Genomic DNA, 7,547 nt, shown 5'->3' with positions numbered 1-7,547 from the left:
CCGGCTGTGTGGAGTCCGCTTCCTGTCAGAAAAACATTTTCACATTAAAGTTTATAATGTGTCAGATTTTCATCAAATCAAACACTTTGTGATTCTCTTTGTGGTTGACGTGTATTTACATCCAGTGATAACCTCAATAGTTTCATCTTTAGTGGCGGAGTTACCGCTCCAGATTTAAATGACCTTCATCTGAATGTGGAGGACTGCTGTTGAGAATTAGCCAGCTAGCTAACACTGGTACATTTACAGTAGTGTCGATTAATGTGTTGTCCTTTATATGTTTATATAGCCAACACATTCTCACTTTCAACTCGTCACATGGACGCTTGGTCAAGACCCTGCGTAGACAATAAATATGCAACGTCCAGTTAGACTTTCAAAATAAAACGCTAGCATTTTGAATCATCGCAATTTTAAAACGGCGCGTTATTAAAGTCGTGAAACATTGCAAAAGTACTTTAATATTTAATGTTGACCTTTTGTTTCACACGAGACACGAAACCCGGTCTCCTGGGTTTTCACATAAAACTGAAGGGATAATAACTAATAATAAATTCTAAATTTAAGTAAACTAAAGGCTGCATTTAAAAAATGTTTTTGTAAATATGCATCTTAAAATAAATAAATTTTATTTGTTGCTCAATTTCAGAAAAGCTTTGAGTGATTGAAGTTCAGTCTCAACCAATTTTATAATTAACACTCAACACATCTTAACAAATGAACCTTCCCACCTCACAAGTGTGCCTTATCAAGATGCTGATCAGACAGAATGGGGATTGCACAGGTGTGCCTTAGGCTGGCCACAATAAAAGGCCTTAGGCTGGCCACAATAAAAGGCCTTAAGTTGGCCACAATAAAAGGCCATAGGCTGGCCACAATAAAAGGCCTTAGGCTGGCCACAATAAAAGGCCACTCCAAAAGGTGCAGTTTCACTGTATTGGGGGGGTCTGGAAATAGGCCTTTTGTGTACATAGAGAAAGTCTCAGATCTTTGAGTTCAGCTCATGATGAACGGGGGCAAAAACAAAAGTGTTGCCTTTATAATTTTGTTCAGTGTAGTTACCTTTACAGATGTAGGTTCAGCCAGAGCCAGGATGTCTTTGCCTCTTTCTTGTTATTATTGTTGTAATATAAATTGTGTGTGGTGACAGTTTTCTGTTTTATTGGATCGAACTCTTTGATTTGTTAATTTTCATGTTCAGCTCAGGGCAGCAGCAGCTCACTGAACCTGGATTGATTGAATCAATTAATTGGAAGTGTATCAGATGAAAACTAATTGATCATTAAAATCAGATTTTCTTCTTTAAACTCATCAAATATGATGAGCTGACCCCGCCCTCCCCTCTCTGCCTGATCAGTATCTATCAATAGATACTGATTTATAGAACATGATTAAAAACAATTTACAGAGTTGACAACAATCAGAGAAAATCAATGGATAAAAGCGTGAGAATCGATAATATATTTAAAATAAAAATCAGAGGATCAATCCATAAGGAACAGAGAGGCGGTCCTCAGATATCGGTTATCGATCAGTTCCATCAATCAACATCAGTCTGTCTCCGTGATGCGAGTCTGTTTGTGTGCATGAACGTGCGCGTGCCCGCCGCGCTGTGCGCGCGCCTCGCGGTGCTGATGGAGCTTCATTCAGTCTGAACAGAGAACCTGCTGCACCAATGAGGAGGAGGAGGAGGAAGGTGAAGAGCAGGGATCCTTCATCTGATCAGATCATCGATCCGCGATGATCGATCAGTGTCCGCAGCCGCGCTGATCAGGTGCTCAGAGTCCGCGGCGGCTGCACGAGGCGACAATCAGCGTAATCAATCACACCTGATGTGAGCCGCGGCGCGGGGAGCAGCGCGAGCCGCAGCGGGAGACAATCAGCTGACCGGAGGACACAGCGGCTCTGACTGCGGGTTCGGGACTCCGGACTGGTTTCTGGGTCACGTGACCGAAGAGCCGCAGGTGCGATCCCCGCCGGAGGTGAAGAGGCAGCGGAGGGAAATCGGCAGGTGACCCAGGTAGGAGATCTTTCACCCGCCGACACCGTCACAAACAGGGAGCACAGGTCCTCTCACATGGAGGGAACCGGACACCAGACTCCATTTAAAAGTTGGTCATTTTAAGGTTGCTTCGCTCGCCTGCAGTAAAACACGGCGGGAGAACAAAGACGTCCTTTTCTTTTAAATCCACACGATCTGCTCATTAATTCGGCTCACCGTTAATAAACAGAAGAGTCACTTAGAGGAATAAGACATCGTTTATTTAAACTGGTGTGATGTGATGCTGGCGCTAAAACGAGCTGTGTGTTGCGGCGGGAAACCGCTCAGATCTGACTGCAGTTTGGTGGATTTTATTCCTGTTGATTTGGATCCATCACTTAAATAAAGCCTCATTTCTGACGTGACGGAATTTGAATGTTTGATGAAGAAGAAACGTCGTTTATGTTTGTTGTTATTGGCCCCACCCAGCGCCACGTGCCCGCCGCTCTGTGTGTGTGATGTTTGTCAGACGCGAGTCGGTCCTGATCTCTGAGCGACCAGCGGTCTGATCATGTTACATTAATCAGTCTCTAGACTTTCTCCACTGTTAAAGCAGCAGCGTTGAAGCTTCCTTCATCTTGTTTGTTTGTTTGTTTGTTTGTTTGTTTGTTTACAGCCAGGATCGTTTTCATGATATGATCAAAAGCTCCGGAAGGTTAAATGGCCCCTTTATGTTCTTTATAGTAATTAAAGTAAACAGAAGTTTAGAGAATCATGAAACCTGAATCTGTCAGCGAAGGAGAGAAACCAGCCAATCAGAGAGCAGACAGATGGTCACATGACTGTAGATTCATTATTTATATTTTTGTCTCTTCTGCTGCAGAAAATGGAAACTAAAAAGCAGCAACAGTTTCAGGATCCTATCAGCTAAAATATATAAAATAATATTAAATATGTAATCAAAGTTTTGGAAAGAGTCTTAACGCAGATCAACAATGAAACGTATCGATGTCTCCAATCTTCTGACGGTTTGTGGTTCAGATTTCTAGCAGCCGCCCGAGTGAGCTGAGGTGGAAGAAGTACTCGGGTTACTGCAGTAAAAGTACCACTTTGGTTCTGAGCTGGTTTCAGACACGTGCACCTCAGCAGCCAATCACAGAAACACCTGGTTCAGGACTCACCTGAGCCAGCCCTGAATATAAGCTTTATCAAAAGCCACGTTTCCACCGAAAGTACCCCGAACTCTTAGTCCCAGGATCTACTTTACAAGGAAGTAAAAGGTTCGTTGTTGACCAGCTGACCAGCAGAGCGACGGACACGCATCATTATTCAGTAAGGTCACTTTCTATGAGCAAAACGGAGATATGAACTTCAGATTTGATGAAATATAATGAAAGAAACACTTTTTTTTTTAGCACGGAACAGCTTTATTAGTGTTTTTAATGTTTTAATGTCCGTTTGCTTTGGAGAGAAGACGACCTCGGTGGTCATCCGTCTCCTCCTGAGCGATCAACACCCAAGTAAAACCAAACTGAGCTCACGTTAGCAGCTCAGCTCGCAGGTGACAATTTAACATGCGTTATTACCTGAAACTTAAAACAGTAACTCTGGACCCAGTTTCTAGCTAAACTCAGCCGTTCGCTGCCGTTTCAGAGCTGTAAATATCATGCAGACGTACGATCTCAGGTCGACATCGGGGCGGCCGAGACTTCAGTCTCGAGACCGAGTCAACGGTGAAAAAGAGACGAGCAGCAGCAGCAGGGCAGGGAAAGTTCTTAATTTAGACCCTGTTTCCTGCAAAGGTTCCTAGTTCTGGGGTGAAGTTCCTGCGGTGGAAAAGGAAAGCGCTGTGGTGTCTGCCTCCTGAACCCAAACTGGAACCTGGTTCCACAGGAGAGGAGCTTGATAGCTGAACGCTCTGGCTCCTAGTCTACTTTTGGAGACTCTAGGAAACACAGGTGCATTCTGGGAGCGCAGTGCTCTGGTGGGGTAGTAAGGTACTATGAGCTCTTTAAGATAAGATGGTGCCTGAACATTAAGAGCTTTGTAGGTAAGAAGAATGATTTTACAGGAAGAAACGTGATTCCAGCGACATGTACTTTAACTATCTAAGTAAAACATGATATTAACTTATTATATGTTTAATGTTTGCTGGGAGCACCGAAGGTCCTGAAAGATGTTTCCCTTTTAAATCATATGATGAAGATAATTGTTTGTTTATCAAGTCAGTATCTTCCGCTGTTGGTCATGTGATTTTTGCTTTATATATTTTCCAAACATACGTCACATTAGACATAATGAAAGAGTGGCTGCAGCGCCATCGATTGAATCGTGACTCTTTGCGTTCAGAGCTTCGTCTGGGAACACAAACAAAACGGGTCGATTGTCTTGTGTTTCAAAACAACAGCGGCAGCCGTTACGTGGTTTGGTTTAAAATAGGTCACGTTATGTAAGTCGTCTACAAAACGTTTTCTTTTTTGCCAACTAAACAACCTTGTAGGAACGCACGATCCGACTGTTTCAGTCCCGATACCTGGACTTGAGGTCCGATGGCGAGTACCGATCTGATCCCAGTGTAAAAAGGAATCAGCTGTGTTCCTCACTGTGAGGACGAGACTGGGGATCATTCTGTTGGAAGGCGACGTCAAATTCTACATTAGCGTAACGACGTTAGCGGAACGACGTTAGCGGAACTACGTAACCGAAACCTGATCCAGCGGTTTGAGTCCGGATCGGATCGTTGCATCAGTATTAACAAGCGGCTGCATAATCCACCGTGTTTCTGGTGAGGACGAACTCTAAAAGTTCTGTTTGATGGTCTTCAAAGAAAACACGAGGGGTTCTGATGTGACTGAACATCCTGAGAGTCTTTAATCTGTAACAAGCACGTATTTTGACAGGTGGATGAGCTGCAGGAGATTTAAGTACTTTACTCGTACTTACAAGTACTTTGAGTAAAGTACTTGGTTACTGCCTCAGTGCGTAGTGAGGAGAGAGCAGCTGCGTCTGTTCATCCGATGAACTCGATGAATGAGTTTTCATTTTGAAGGGGATGAATCCAACTCCTTTGTCCTCTTCACTTATTCGTTTAAAAAAAGTACTACAGTATAAAAGTACTATACTACAAGTTAAAGTACTGCGTCTGTCTCTCCCACTTGATTGGCGTTTACCTCGAGTCAGACTCTGTTCATAAAAGTTCCAGTTTTGTTTGGGTTTGGCGGCTTCATAGTTCCCAGCAGACGAGAAGTAGTTCAACACGTGGAGGCGTGAGCACATGCACCTGGCTCTCTGATGTCACTAATAAACCCCGCCCACTGCCAGCTGGTCAAAAACAAAGCAGGAAGTCAGTCGTATGAGCGAACTCGACCTGACATGAGTTCAAATCTCTGGCGTTTTGTTTTAAAGTTTCTGTTCCTGCGTGTTGAACTCCTGAAATGAAGCTGGTCGTCGTCGTCTTCTTCTCTACTTCATGTAAAAGTTTAAGTTCTGCTCACCTGTCACGACGTGTTTCACCTTCTTTCCTGATGAGTCCTGTTTTCTCAGTTTTGTCTTTAAGCACTACACTACCCATGAGCTTCAGCGGCTGTTGCTATGGAGACACCTCCATCCAGAGCAGTGACATCACAGTTACATCACATTCAGATCCACAGCTGCTTCCTTTGATCTGCCTTTGATCCAAAAACTGAGCCTTTAACGTGTGAATTTGACAACCGGCCGCCCGGCAACAGAGTCTGGAGCTCTATGATTGGACGTTTCTTACAGCAGTGCTCTCTGGGACTCGTAGTTTGTACTCCTAAAGTGTTTCAGGACTCTGTTTTATTTTTTTTAAATTCTGACTATTCAAACCGGTGACTTCCTGTCCTGCAGCTCCATCCACGGAGCGGCTGTGTCTGTGATGTCACCGTGATGTCACCTTTACGCCACGCCGTGCTTCAGTCTGAGAGTGTGTCTACTGTATCACACACACGCACACACAGAGCGCCCCAGGGGTTGAAAGGTTATTGGTTGCCTGGCTGCAGCGCTCAGCCAATCAGATGCGGGCATTCAGAGTTGGGATTTTCTGCATTGTTGCCATGCGGAGAATCTGCTGCCTGACCTACATTCATCCTCCACACACACATGTGCAGTTGTGTGTGTCTCTGTGTGTGTGTGTGTTTGGCTCAAAGGCACCGAGGCAGCAGCTTCATGAATTCTGGATGCGTTTCCTCTCTGGAGAACGTGTGCGTTGTTTGCCGTCTCTGTGAGGACCTGTGTGCAGGATTAAACTGCCGCAGTATGAGCAACACACCTGAGGTCACACGGATCTGTCGGAGTACATTTCTAAATCTGTTTGAAATGCAGTGCAGTGTTTTTCTGGGGCGGGGTCACGATGTTGTCGCGGATTTTGTTGAGATATACTGATGATTTTCTTGACGCTTAGTCAGCTTCGTAATACAGTAAAGTTACATGTAGTTTTGTGTGAAAATCGACTACAGCACTCATCTCGCACAATATACGTCATCAACATGTTAACGCGGTAATGCTAAGCTAACGTTCATTGCTTGGTTGCTACTAGCTAAGTGACTTGGCTACGTTCCGTGCAGAAATATATCTCACCTGATGTGTTTAATCCAACGACTGTCGGTCCTTCTGTCACATCATCCTCTCATGGAAGCTCTTTGACATTAACTTCCCTCATTGAGAGAAAAAGTTTTTCCTCTGTGCCTGAAATCTCCTGTTCCGCAGCTCTTACAGACACCAAACTTTCCAGTTGTCTTTCTGACTATATTCTGAAGGTTTTTACCGAGGGGTTTGTTCATATATCTTTCACAGCCTGAGTTATTGAACATTTTATTCACAAAAACAGGTAGAAATAAAACTGATTCTGATTAATCAGAATCAGTTTTATTGCCAGGTATGTGTACACATACGAGGAATTTGACTCAGGATTGATTGCTCACGATGTGCTTACTTATACAATAATAAAATAATAATAATAAAATAAAATCAGACACAAACTACAGAGTAGACAAAATTAATTATTATTATGAAATAATAAAAAGAGATATCAAAAATCCCCTCTTCAGAAACCCGAGTATAATGTGTCAACAAAATAAAACAATCATTTTAAACTTGACTTTATCCACTTTTCAGATTTCAGTTCTTGAAATAGATGTAAATTAGCGTATATTTCATTACTGCCTCATTTGCATATTTAAACAATATTTCAGAAAACCTGTAAAACAAAAAAATATATTAATGTAAGTAATCAACTAGGAAAGTTTATTGGTGGTATCTAATAGTCAGATTTTTTTTAACCTATTCATCTGCAGTGTGTCGCCTTAAAAGGGGTAAAATCTGATGCAGAAGGGAAAAGAAAACTGAATGTCACTGCCAAGAAACAAAACCTATAACCATAAGCAAATTACACAGATCTGGTCTGTTTGTGGAACATGGATCAGGTTTAGCAGAACACGTGTTGTCAGTCTGGTTCGAGGCTTCAGGGACTGACCAGGACGAAAAGATTAAAATCTAAATTTATCTGATTTAATATTCAGCTCTGCCCCCCCCCCCCCCCCCCCCCCCC

The 7,547-nt window shown here is 43.1% G+C and overlaps 1 protein-coding gene across 3 annotated transcripts in view; it reads left to right on the top strand.

Annotated features, from left to right (window-relative positions):
* The first annotated feature begins 1,711 nt into the window (after positions 1 to 1,711).
* ccdc120a (coiled-coil domain containing 120a) overlaps positions 1,712 to 7,547 on the top strand; it is a 42,083-nt gene continuing 36,247 nt past the window's right edge. For all 3 annotated transcript variants that reach the window (XM_046057671.1, XM_046057674.1, XM_046057672.1), the window contains exon 1: positions 1,712 to 2,020. The gene's annotated coding sequence lies outside the window, so the exon portion shown is untranslated. The remainder of the gene's footprint in view (positions 2,021 to 7,547) is intronic.

The sequence above is a fragment of the Micropterus dolomieu genome, linkage group LG08 (assembly GCF_021292245.1).
Source record: "Micropterus dolomieu isolate WLL.071019.BEF.003 ecotype Adirondacks linkage group LG08, ASM2129224v1, whole genome shotgun sequence".
Taxonomy (NCBI): Eukaryota; Metazoa; Chordata; class Actinopteri; order Centrarchiformes; family Centrarchidae; genus Micropterus; species Micropterus dolomieu.
The sequence above is the reverse complement of the archived record's forward strand: the minus strand, read 5'-3'. Positions and strand labels throughout refer to the sequence as shown.